Raw genomic sequence first — 13,330 nt, 5'->3', positions numbered from 1 at the left:
TCTTGTATGCATCCCCTCTTAAGCCTCTCACTTCCAACTGCGTAGCTGTTTTTTTTTATTAATGAAGGAAATTCATTCTCGGATACAGTCACTTCGCCCAGGTACATGTAATTAAGAAATGCTTCTAGCTCACTATACGGCACATCTTTCAAAATTATTATAGGATATCCGTTTCCATAGTTGGAAAGTAGTTCCTCAAAATAAGGACTGCAAGCAGATAAAACCCCTTTATGGACTTTGATCTCTCGTCCCTCAGCAGCCAAGGTGACATCGACAAGGCTCTGGTTTCTCAGTAAAGATTCAAAGTTTAATATGTCTAATATGTAGCACTTTGAGTATTTAAATTGTTATTTTCCTTTAATCGTTGGTTAAAAAAATTGTTGATTTCAGATATTAAAAATAAATACATATCACATGCTCCTCTCACGCATTCTGACGACAGCAATTAGAAATGTGATTTATTACTTTAGCTACTTCAGTTCTAGTCAAATAGGAAACAGACATTTAGTATCTAAATTGTTGTTTACACAAAAATATAGTTAACTTCAGATATAAAAAAATAAACACATATCACTCGATCTTCTCATGCATTCTTATGATAACAATGTGAAATGTGATTTATTACTTTGCTGCTTAAGCAACAATCAAATAGGTAACATACACTGAGTATTTAAATTGTTGTTGTCCCTTTAATCGTGTTTACACAAAAACATACTGAATTTAAGATATAAAAATTAAAACGTATCACACGCTCCTCTCACGCATTCTGACGACAGCAATGAGAAATGTGATTTTCTACTTTAGCTACTTAAGCGCTAGTCAAATAGGTAACGGGCATTTACTATTTAAATTGTTGTCTGCTCAAAAATATGGTTAATTTCACATTTAAAAAATAAACACACGTCACACGCACCTCTCACGCATTCTTGTGACAGTAATGAGAAATGTGATTTACAACTTTAGCTACTTAAGCGCTAGTCAAATAAGTAACATATATTTAGTAATTACATTTTTGATTACACAAAAATATAGTTACTTTCAGATATTAAAAATTAACACATACCACACGCTAGACTCACGCATTCTTACGACAGCAATTATAAATTTGATTTAGTTCTTTAGCTACTTAAGCGCTAGTCACATATGTAACATACACTGATTATTTAAATTGTTTTAATTTTAATCGTTTGTCACAAAAAATATAGTTTATTTCAGATATTAAAAATAAACATATCACATGCTCCCCTCACGCATTCTTACGACAGCAATGAGAAATGTGATTTAATACTGCAGCTACTTAAGCGCTAGTCAAATAGGTAACGGACACTAAGTATTTAAATTGTTATTTGCACAATAATATTGTTAAGTTCACATATAAAAAATAAGCACACGTCACACGCACCTCTCACGCATTCTTACGACAGCAATGAGAAATGTGATTTATTACTTTAGGTACTTAAGCCCTAGTCAAATAGGTAAACAACATTTAGTATTTAAATTGTTGATTACACAAACATATAGCTAATTTCACATATAAAAAATAAACACACATCGCACGCACCATACAGAAGGCCACGGTGTTTTTGGTTTATTGGATGATTCTTCTGCTGTTTCTGAAGTTGATTCTTTAAGCACTGCATGAACAAGAGATTACGCATTTTCTGATATAGGTAAATAATCCTCTACGACACTACTTCCATTGGCTTCTGGTAGAACTGTTTTCTTTTCAGATCCTTCTTTCCTCTTCAGTAGTACTCTTGCTGCTGCGTCTTCCGACGGAGTCGCTTTGCTCGACTGGGGTTGGGAGCAAGCTGGAAGTGACGATTCCTTGTCGAGTTCACTCTCACTAATCAGAGCTCTAAAATCAAGTGAGTCATCATCCACTTCTGACATAAAGCGATCAGTGTCCAGTTCTTCTTTCACATTAACAACTTCAGTGTTTTCTATCTGCACTGACGATTCTTCTGTTTGATAGTCACTTGGAGTACCCATGCTGCTTGGACCAGCCTGTTTCTCAGAGGGCTTTGGTGCCTCATGGTCCGCATCCGAAAAGCTTTCTTCCTCTTGTCGACTTTTCTTTGTCCCGTCGACTTCTGAATCAGACTTTTCTCGACTTCTTTTTCCAGGATGTTGTTTCTCTGATGATTTCGAGATGAGGGACTGTAAAACTTTCTCGCGTATCTGTTCACTGTCAGACGTACATTCTTCTTCACTTCCCAGATCTAAGCTGTCATTAGGTGCACTGCTTTGTACGTTAGAAACACTTGCTTGGCCCTGTTCAACATTATCCTTCGTTTTCACAGAAGAATCAGCTTTGGAACGACGCCGAGTACTTTTTAACTTCTTTGAACTGGCTACTTCTGAATGATCCTCTTCGACTATGTCCTTACCCTCTTTAATCTTGTATGCATCCCCTGTTAAGCCTCTCACTTTCAACTGCGTAGCTGTTTTCATTAATGAAGGAAATGCATTCTGGGATACAGTCACTTCGCCCAGGTACATGTAACTAAGAAGTGCTTCTAGTTCACTATACGGCATATCTTTCAAAATTATTATAGGATATCCGTTTCCATAGTTAGAAAGTAGTTCCTCAAAATAAGGACTGCAAGCAGATAAAACCACAATATGGACTTTGATCTCTCGTCCCTCAGCAGCCAAGGTGACATCGACAAGGCTCTGGTTTCTCAGTATAGATTCAAAGTTTAATATGTCTAATATGTAGCACTTTGAGTATTTAAATTGTTATTTTCCTTTAATCGTTTGTTAAAAAAATCGTTAATTTCAGAAATTAAAAATAAGTACATATCACATGCTCCTCTCACGCATTCTGACGACAGCAATTAGAAATGTCATTTATTACTTTAGCTACTTCAGCTCTAGTCAAATAGGTAACAGACATTTAGTATCTAAATTGTTGTTTACACAAAAATATAGTTAATTATAGATACAAAAAAAAACACATATCACACGCTCCTCTCAGGCATTCTTATGATAGCAATATGAAATGTGATTTATTACTTTGCAACTTAACCAACAATCAAATAGTTAACATTCATTTAGTATTTAAATTGTTGCTGTCCGTTTAATCGTGTTTACACAAAAACATACTTAATTTCAGATATAAAAAATAAACACATATCACACGCTCCTCTCACTCAATCTGGCGACAGCAATGAAAAATGTATTTTAATACTGTAGCTACTTAAGCGCTAGTCAAATATGTAACATACACTGATTGTTTAAATTGTTGTTGTCTTTTTAATTGTTGTTTACACAAAACGTACTTAACTTCAGATATAAAAATAAACACATATCACACGCTCCTCTCACGCATTCTTACGACAGCGATGAGAAATGTGATTTATTACTTTAGCTACTTAAGCGCTAGTCAAAAAAGTAACAGACATAGATTATTTAAATTGTTTTAATTTTAATTGTTTGTTACAAAAAATATAGTTCATTTCAGATATTAAAAATAAAAACATATCACACGCTCCCCTCACGCATTCTTACGACAACAAGGAGAAATGTGATTTATTACTTTAGCTACTGAAGCGCTAGTCAAATAAGTAACATATATTGATTGTTTAAATTGCTGTTGTCCCTTTAATCGTTGTTTACACAAAACATACTTAATTGCAGATATAAATAATAAACACATAAAATTCGCTCCTCTCACGCATTATTACGACAGCAATGAGGAATGTGATTTATTACTTTAGATACTTAAGCGCTAGTAAATATTTAACAGTTATTGAGTATTTAAATTTATCTGGTAACTTTAATCCTTGTTTACACAAAAATATACAGAATTTCAGATATAATAATAAACACATATCAGACACTCTACTCACGCAATCTTACGAAAGCAATGAGAAATGTGATTTATTACTTTAGCTACTAAGCGTTAGTAAAATAGGTAACAGAGATTTAGTATTTGAATTGTTGTTTACACAAAAATATAGTTAATTCAATATAAAAATAAACACATATCACACGCTCCTCTCACACTTTCTTATGGTAGCAATGAGAAATGTGATTTATTACTTTAGCTACTTAAGCGCTAGTCAAATAGGTAACAAACATTTACTTTTTAAATTGTTGTTTACACAAAAATATAGTTAATTTCACATAAAAAATAAACACGCATCAGACGCTCTTCTCACGCATTCTTACGACAGCAATGAGAAATGTGATTTATTACTTTAGCTACTTAAGCACTAGACAAATATGTAACTTACACTGATTGTTTAAATTGTCGTCGTCCCTTTAATCGTTGTTTACACTAAACATTCTTGACTTCAGGTATAAAAATTAACACATATCACACGCTCCTCTAACGCATTCTTACGACAGCAATGTGAAATGTTATTTATTACTTTTGCTACTTAAGCACCAATCAAATAGTTAATATACATTGAGTATTACAATTGCTTAAACGCGTCTCAAAAAATACGCTTGTTTCTGTATTTTGAATATCGAGTAGAAAAATCGATCATATGATTCACAGAGCTACGAGTTAAGCCTTTAACATTAACTTAACTTCTGTTACGAAGTGATTCGACAACATTGGTGCTAGCCATAGCTACAAGTCGCTTTCGCGATTCACAATGACTACTAAGTTTCTGTTCCACCATGACTCAAAAAATGCTTAACTAAGGCTCCTTTCTCGGAAAATTGCGACTTACATTACCACAAGAAAAAGCATTCACTTCGATTTTGCTGTCAGACACAAGCCCAGGATATCCAGAACTACAGTTCCGGTCAGTCATATTTTCCCATTTAACCTCCCTGTTCTCACCGTAATGGCTGTAACCGTTGTTTACAAAAAAATATACTTAGTTTCAGATATTAAAAGAAACATATATCACACGCTCCTCTCACGCATTCTGACGACAGGAATAAAAAATGTTATTTATTATTTTAGCTACTTCAGTTCTAGTCAAATAGGAAACAGACATTTAGTATCTAAATTGTTGTTTACACAAAAATATAGTTAATTTCAGATATTAAAAATTAACACATACCACACGCTAGACTCACGCATTCTTACGAAAGCAATTATAAATTTGATTTAGTACTTTAGCTACTTAAGCCCTAGTCACATATGTAACATACACTGATTATTTAAATTGTTTTAATTTTAATCGTTTGTCACAAAAAATATAGTTTATTTCAGATATTAAAAATAAACATATCACATGCTCCCCTCACGCATTCTTACGACAGCAATGAGAAATGTGATTTAATATTGCAGCTACTTAAGCGCTAGTCAAATAGGTAACGGACATTAAGTATTTAAATTGTTATTTACACAAAAATATTGTTAAGTTCACATATAAAAAATAAGCACACGTCACACGCACCTCTCACGCATTCTTACGACAGCAATGAGAAATGTGATTTATTACTTTAGGTACTTAACCCTAGTCAAATAGGTAAATAACATTTAGTATTTAAAATGTTGTTTACACAAAAATATAGCTAATTTCACATATAAAAAATAAACACACATCGCACGCACCATACAGAAGGCCACGGTGTTTTTGGTTTATTGGATGATTCTTCTGCTGTTTCTGAAGTTGATTCTTTAAGCACTGCATGAACAAGAGATTACGCATTTTCTGATATTGGTAAATAATCCTCTACGACACTACTTCCATTGGCTTCTGGTAGAACTGTTTTCTTTTTTTTTTTGTTTTGTAAGCTGTACTTTATTTATTTATTTATTTATTTATTTATTTATTGAAACAGAACACAACAGGTATTATACCCAATTACAGTGTTCATCTTTCATGAAATAATATATTTACAATTTCCCTTTTAAACCTTGTGAGGCAATAAGCGTAAATATCTATATTATTTGTAATTTTTAAGAGTCTATTGTAGGTTGCACTAATCCTCCATGTTGGCGACTTATTTAGGATATTAGTCCTTGCTTTTGCACAATAAAAGAAGTTATAGTTTTCTGGACGTGTTTTCCTACCTGGAACGTTTATTTGAAAGCTCGAAAGCAATTCGTTGCAGTCTAATTTATTATTAAGTACCTTGTACAAAAATATCATATCAGATAACGTTCTTCTTTGTTTGAGGGTTAGAGTTTCAAAGTTCCTATTTAATGAATTAGTGTTTTCAGTTCTTGGGAAAATGTTTGTTTCCTTATATACAAGATATCTAAGAAATTTGGACTGGATTTTTTCTATTTTTAGTGAGTTAATTTTTGTATCTGGGTTCCATACAAGCGTCGCGTATTCGAGTTTGGATCGAACGTAAGTTTGATACAGTTTATGAAGTGTGGCAGGTTTACGAAACTCCCTACTAATTCTTAGAATAAACCCAAGATTTCTGTTCGCTTCATTTATTATTTTATCAATATGAGGTTCAAATGTAAATTTCGTATCATACATTACTCCTAAATCATTGACAGTACTTACAACGGGTAGTTGAGTCTCATTAATTGAATATTTAAATTGCACTGGTTTTTTACGTTTTGTAATACTCATGATTTTACATTTACTAATATTTACATTCAATAAATTACTTTGACACCATTGCACCACTGAATTTATGTCTTGTTGAAGTTGATTACAATCATTTATGGAATTTATACATCTAAAAAGTTTGAGATCATCGGCATACAACAATTTGTGGGAATACGTTATACATCTAGGAAGATCATTTATAAATATTACAAATAGTAGTGGACCCAAATTTGACCCTTGTGGAACACCAGATAGTTGCAAGTATTCGGTTGACTTGTATCCCTTATATACAACGAACTGCCTTCGGTCTCTCAAATACGACTCGAACAGCCCAATTAACTCTGCGGAGAAGTTAAATTGAAGAAGTTTCTCTATTAGTACCTTGTGATTCACTGTATCAAATGCTTTCGCAAAATCGGTGTAGATAATATCTACTTGACCACCTTGATCTAGGGTTCTTGCTACAAAATTGTTAAGAACACTGAGATTTGTGACTGTCGATCTACCCTGGACGAAACCATGCTGGTATTCTGAAATTGATAGTTTTATATGATTTTCAATCCGTTTATAAAGAATAGATTCAAACACTTTAGCAAAAGTACTCAATATTGATACAGGCCTATAATTTTGAATATCTTTACCGTTATTAGACTTAGGAATGGGACAGACTTTTGTTATTTTCCATTTACTGGGGAATTTACAAGTAGAAATAATTAGGTTGAATAAAATATAGAGTGGAAGTAGAAAGTGTTCTTCACATCCCTTTATTATATAATCTGGAATACCATCAGGTCCTATCGTTCCTTTCCCCTTCAGTTTTCTTATTGCTTTTTTAATTTCAGTCATCTCAATTTTTAGAATCCTTAATTTGTCCAGTGTCTCATATGAGCTGTTACTATTACTACTGCTATCCATGATATCTTCGTTATTATAGACTGACTGAAAATATGTAGCAAATGAATTTGCAATCTCGTCATTACTAACTAATTCTTGGCTATTGTATGTCAGCGTGTTACAATTAAGGTGTTGGGTCTTAGTTTTAACAAAAGTCCAGAGCTGGGAAGGATCAGTTTGTAACGTGTTTTCTGTATTCGCAACGAAGTTACTATATTCTGTTCTAATTTCTTTTTTAAGTTCATTTCGTAACTTCTTAAATTCTAGTAAGTGATATGCTATATTTCTGCTATTGTGCTTAATTGCCCTGTGGTGATGGGCTTTTGTTTTTATTTTCCTAATTATATTCTTAGTAAACCAAAACGGGTACTTTCTATTTACCTCTTTTTTGAGAGGAATGCACTTATCAAAAATATTACATATTGTATTATAAAATGATTCTGTAGCCGTATCAACCTCAGAATAACAGCTAAGGAATGTCCAGTCAATATTTTGAAGTTCAGAATAGAGTTGCCTAAAATTAGCTTTTCTAAAATTATATGTGCTGATATTACTTTTTTTGTTTATACCTAATAATTTGCTTAATTTTACTGTTATGGATAATGCTGGGTGGTACACATCCTCCTTAACTAAAGGAAATATGTCCCTAGTGACTGTCACGCTGTCTAAGTTCGAAAGTACTAAATCTAAAGTTTTTCCAAGATTATTCCTAATATTATTAAAAGATGCTATATTGTACAGTGACATAAAATTATGTAAGCATTGATATTTGGCTGAGGTATTCAGAAAATTAAAATCTGTGCCTGTGATTTCTGGTAAGTTAAAATCACCAAATAAGAGGATAGTGCAACCTGGCTGACATTTTGACTCAATACCTTGAAAAACCTCTTCATATTGCTCTATCTTTGAATTAGGTACAAAATATACAATGCAAACATATATGGACATTTTATCAGTTGTAATCTTTGCTCGACTGGGGTTTGCTCGACTGCTGTTTTCAGATCCTTCTTTCCTCTTCAGTAGTACTCTTGCTGCTGCGTCTTCCGACGGAGTCGCTTTGCTCGACTGGGGTTGGGAGGAAGCTGGAAGTGACGATTCCTTGTCGAGTTCACTCTCACTAATCAGAGCTCCAAAATCAAGTGAGTCATCATCCACTTCTGACATAAAGCGATAAGTGTCCAGTTCTTCTTTCACATCAACAACTTCAGTGTTTTCTATCTGCAGTGACGATTCTTCTGTTTGATAGTCACTTGGAGTACCCATGCTGCTTGGACCAGCCTGTTTCTCAGAGGGCTTTGGTGCCTCATGGTCCGCATCCGAAAAGCTTTCTTCCTCTTGTCGACTTTTCTTTGTCCCGTCGACTTCTGAATCAGACTTTTCACGACTTCTTTTTCCAGGATGTTGTTTCTCTGATGATTTCGAGATGAGGGACTGTAAGACTTTCTCGCGTATCTGTTCACTGTCAGACGTACATTCTTCTTCACTTCCCAAATCTAAGCTGTCATTAGGTGCACTGCTTTGTACGTTAGAAACACTTGCTTGGCCCTGTTCAACATTATCCTTCGTTTTCACAGAAGAATCAGCTTTGGAACGACGCCGAGTACTTTTTAACTTCTTTGAACTCGCTACTTCTGAATGATCCTCTTCGACTATGTCCTTACCCTCTTTAATCTTGTATGCATCCCCTGTTAAGCCTCTCACTTTCAACTGCGTAGCTGTTTTAATTAATAAACGAAATTCATTCTCGGATACAGTCACTTCGCCCAGGTACATGTAATTAAGAAATGCTTCTAGTTCACTATACGGCACATCTTTCAAAATTATTATAGGATATCCGTTTCCATAGTTAGAAAGTAGTTCCTCAAAATAAGGACTGCAAGCAGATAAAACCACCTTATGGACTTTGATCTCTCGTCCCTCAGCAGCCAAGGTGACATCGACAAGGCTCTGGTTTCTCAGTAAAGATTCAAAGTTTAATATGTCTAATATGTAGCACTTTGAGTATTTAAATTGTTATTTTCCTTTAATCGTTGGTTAAAAAAATTGTTGATTTCAGATATTAAAAATAAATACACATCACATGCTCCTCTCACGCATTCTGACGACAGCAATTAGAAATGTCATTTATTACCTTAGCTACTTCAGCTCTAGTCAAATAGGTAACAGACATTTTGTATCTAAATTGTTGTTTACACAAAAATATAGTTAATTATAGATATAAAAAAAACACATATCACACGCTCCTCTCAGGCATTCTTATGATAGCAATATGAAATGTGATTTATTACTTTGCAACTTAACCAAAAATCAAATAGTGAACATTCATTTAGTACTTAAATTGTTGCTGTCCCTTTAATCGTGTTTACACAAAAACATACTGAATTTAAGATATAAAAATTAAAACGTATCACACGCTCCTCTCACGCATTCTTACGACAGCAATAAGAAATGTGATTTATTGCTTTAGTTGCTTCCGCGCTAGTCAAATTGGTAACATACATTGCATATTTAAATTGTTTTTGTCCCTTTAATCGTTGTTTACACAAAAATATAGTTAAATTCAGATATAAAAAATAACCACATATCACACGCTACTCTCTCGCATTCTCATAATAATTCAAAATCATTAAGACAATGGTATCGAGTTCAAGCATTGCTTAAAGGCGTCGCAAAAATACGCTGTTTCTAAATTAATATAGTTAATTCTAACATAGTTAATTTCAGAGAAAAAAATAAACCCATAGCACAGGCTCCTCTCACGATTTCTTACAACAGTAATAAGAAATGAGATCTATTTCTTTAGCTACTTAGTCGCTAGTCAAATAGGTAACAGACATTGAGTATATAAATTTTCCTTTTACTTTTAATCGCTGTATACACAAAAATATATTTAATTTCAGATATTAGAAATAAACACATATCACACGCTCCTCTCACGCATTCTTACGACAGCAATGAGAAATGTGGTTTAATACTCTAGCTACTTATACGCTAGTAAAATAGGTAACAGATATTAAGTATTTAAATTGTTGTTTACACAAAAATATAGTTAATTTCACATATAAAAATTAACACACATCGCACGCACCTCTCACACATTCTTACGACAGCAATCAGAAATGTGATTTATTACTTTAGCTACTGAAGCGCTAGTCAAATATGCAACCTACAATGATTGTTTAAATTGTGGTTGTCCCATTAATCGTTGTTTACATCAAAACATACTTAATTTCAGATATAAAAAATAATCATATCACACGCTCCTCTCACACATAATTACGACACCAATGAGAAATGTGATTTATTACTTTAGATAGTTGAGCGCTAGTCAAGTAGGTAACAGACATTGATTATTTAAATTGGTGTTGTCCCTTCGATCTTTGTTTACACAAAAAAAAAACTTAATTTCAGATATAAAAATGAAAATATATCACACGCTCCTCTCACGCATTCTGATGACAGCAATTATAAATGTGATTTATTACTTTAGCTACTTCAGTTCTAGTCAAATAGGAAACAGACATTTAGTATCTAAATTGTTGTTTACACAAAAATATAGTTAACTTCAGATATAAAAAAATAAACACATATCACACGATCTTCTCATGCATTCTTATGATAACAATGTGAAATGTGATTTATTACTTTGCTGCTTAAGCAACAATCAAATAGGTAACATACACTGAGTATTTAAATTGTTGTTGTCCCTTTAATCGTGTTTACACAAAAACATACTGAATTTAAGATATAAAAATTAAAACGTATCACACGCTCCTCTCACGCATTCTGACGACAGCAATGAGAAATGTGATTTTCTACTTTAGCTACTTAAGCGCTAGTCAAATAGGTAACGGGCATTTACTATTTAAATTGTTGTCTGCACAAAAATATAGTTAATTTCACATTTAAAAAATAAACACACGTCACACGCACCTCTCACGCATTCTTGTGACAGTAATGAGAAATGTGATTTACAACTTTAGCTACTTAAGCGCTAGTCAAATAAGTAACATATATTTAGTAATTACATTTTTGATTACACAAAAATATAGTTAATTTCAGATATTAAAAATTAACACATACCACACGCTAGACTCACGCATTCTTACGACAGCAATTCTAAATTTGATTTAGTTCTTTAGCTACTTAAGCGCTAGTCACATATGTAACATACACTGATTATTTAAATTGTTTTAATTTTAATCGTTTGTCACAAAAAATATAGTTTATTTCAGATATTAAAAATAAATATATCACATTCTCCCCTCACGCATTCTTACGACAGCAATGAGAAATGTGATTTAATACTGCAGCTACTTAAGCGCTAGTCAAATAGGTAACGGACACTAAGTATTTAAATTGTTATTTGCACAATAATATTGTTAAGTTCACATATAAAAAATAAGCACACGTCACACGCACCTCTCACGCATTCTTACGACAGCAATGAGAAATGTGATTTATTACTTTAGGTACTTAAGCCCTAGTCAAATAGGTAAACAACATTTAGTACTTAAATTGTTGTTTACACAAACATATAGCTAATTTCACATATAAAAAATAAACACACATCGCACGCACCATACAGAAGGCCACGGTGTTTTTGGTTTATTGGATGATTCTTCTGCTGTTTCTGAAGTTGATTCTTTAAGCACTGCATGAACAAGAGATTACGCATTTTCTGATATAGGTAAATAATCCTCTACGACACTACTTCCATTGGCTTCTGGTAGAACTGTTTTCTTTTCAGATCCTTCTTTCCTCTTCAGTAGTACTCTTGCTGCTGCGTCTTCCGACGGAGTCGCTTTGCTCGACTGGGGTTGGGAGGAAGCTGGAAGTGACGATTCCTTGTCGAGTTCACTCTCACTAATCAGAGCTCTAAAATCAAGTGAGTCATCATCCACTTCTGACATTAAGCGATCAGTGTCCAGTTCTTCTTTCACATTAACAACTTCAGTGTTTTCTATCTGCACTGACGATTCTTCTGTTTGATAGTCACTTGGAGTACCCATGCTGCTTGGACCAGCCTGTTTCTCAGAGGGCTTTGGTGCCTCATGGTCCGCATCCGAAAAGCTTTCTTCCTCTTGTCGACTTTTCTTTGTCCCGTCGACTTCTGAATCAGACTTTTCTCGACTTCTTTTTCCAGGATGTTGTTTCTCTGATGATTTCGAGATGAGGGACTATAAAACTTTCTCGCGTATCTGTTCACTGTCAGACGTACATTCTTCTTCACTTCCCAGATCTAAGCTGTCATTAGGTGCACTGCTTTGTACGTTAGAAACACTTGCTTGGCCCTGTTCAACATTATCCTTCGTTTTCACAGAAGAATCAGCTTTGGAACGACGCCGAGTACTTTTTAACTTCTTTGAACTGGCTACTTCTGAATGATCCTCTTCGACTATGTCCTTACCCTCTTTAATCTTGTATGCATCCCCTGTTAAGCCTCTCACTTTCAACTGCGTAGCTGTTTTCATTAATGAAGGAAATGCATTCTGGGATACAGTCACTTCGCCCAGGTACATGTAACTAAGAAGTGCTTCTAGTTCACTATACGGCATATCTTTCAAAATTATTATAGGATATCCGTTTCCATAGTTAGAAAGTAGTTCCTCAAAATAAGGACTGCAAGCAGATAAAACCACAATATGGACTTTGATCTCTCGTCCCTCAGCAGCCAAGGTGACATCGAGAAGGCTCTGGTTTCTCAGTATAGATTCAAAGTTCAATATGTCTAATATGTAGCACTTTGAGTATTTAAATTGTTATTTTCCTTTAATCGTTTGTTAAAAAAATTGTTAATTTCAGAAATTAAAAATAAATACATATCACATGCTCCTCTCACGCATTCTGACGACAGCAATTAGAAATGTCATTTATTACTTTAGCTACTTCAGCTCTAGTCAAATAGGTAACAGACATTTAGTATCTAAATTGTTGTTTACACAAAAATATAG

The sequence above is a fragment of the Thermobia domestica genome, chromosome 17, assembly GCF_964235325.1.
Source record: "Thermobia domestica chromosome 17, izTheDome1.hap1.1, whole genome shotgun sequence".
NCBI classification, from domain to species: Eukaryota; Metazoa; Arthropoda; class Insecta; order Zygentoma; family Lepismatidae; genus Thermobia; species Thermobia domestica.
The sequence above is the reverse complement of the archived record's forward strand: the minus strand, read 5'-3'. Positions refer to the sequence as shown.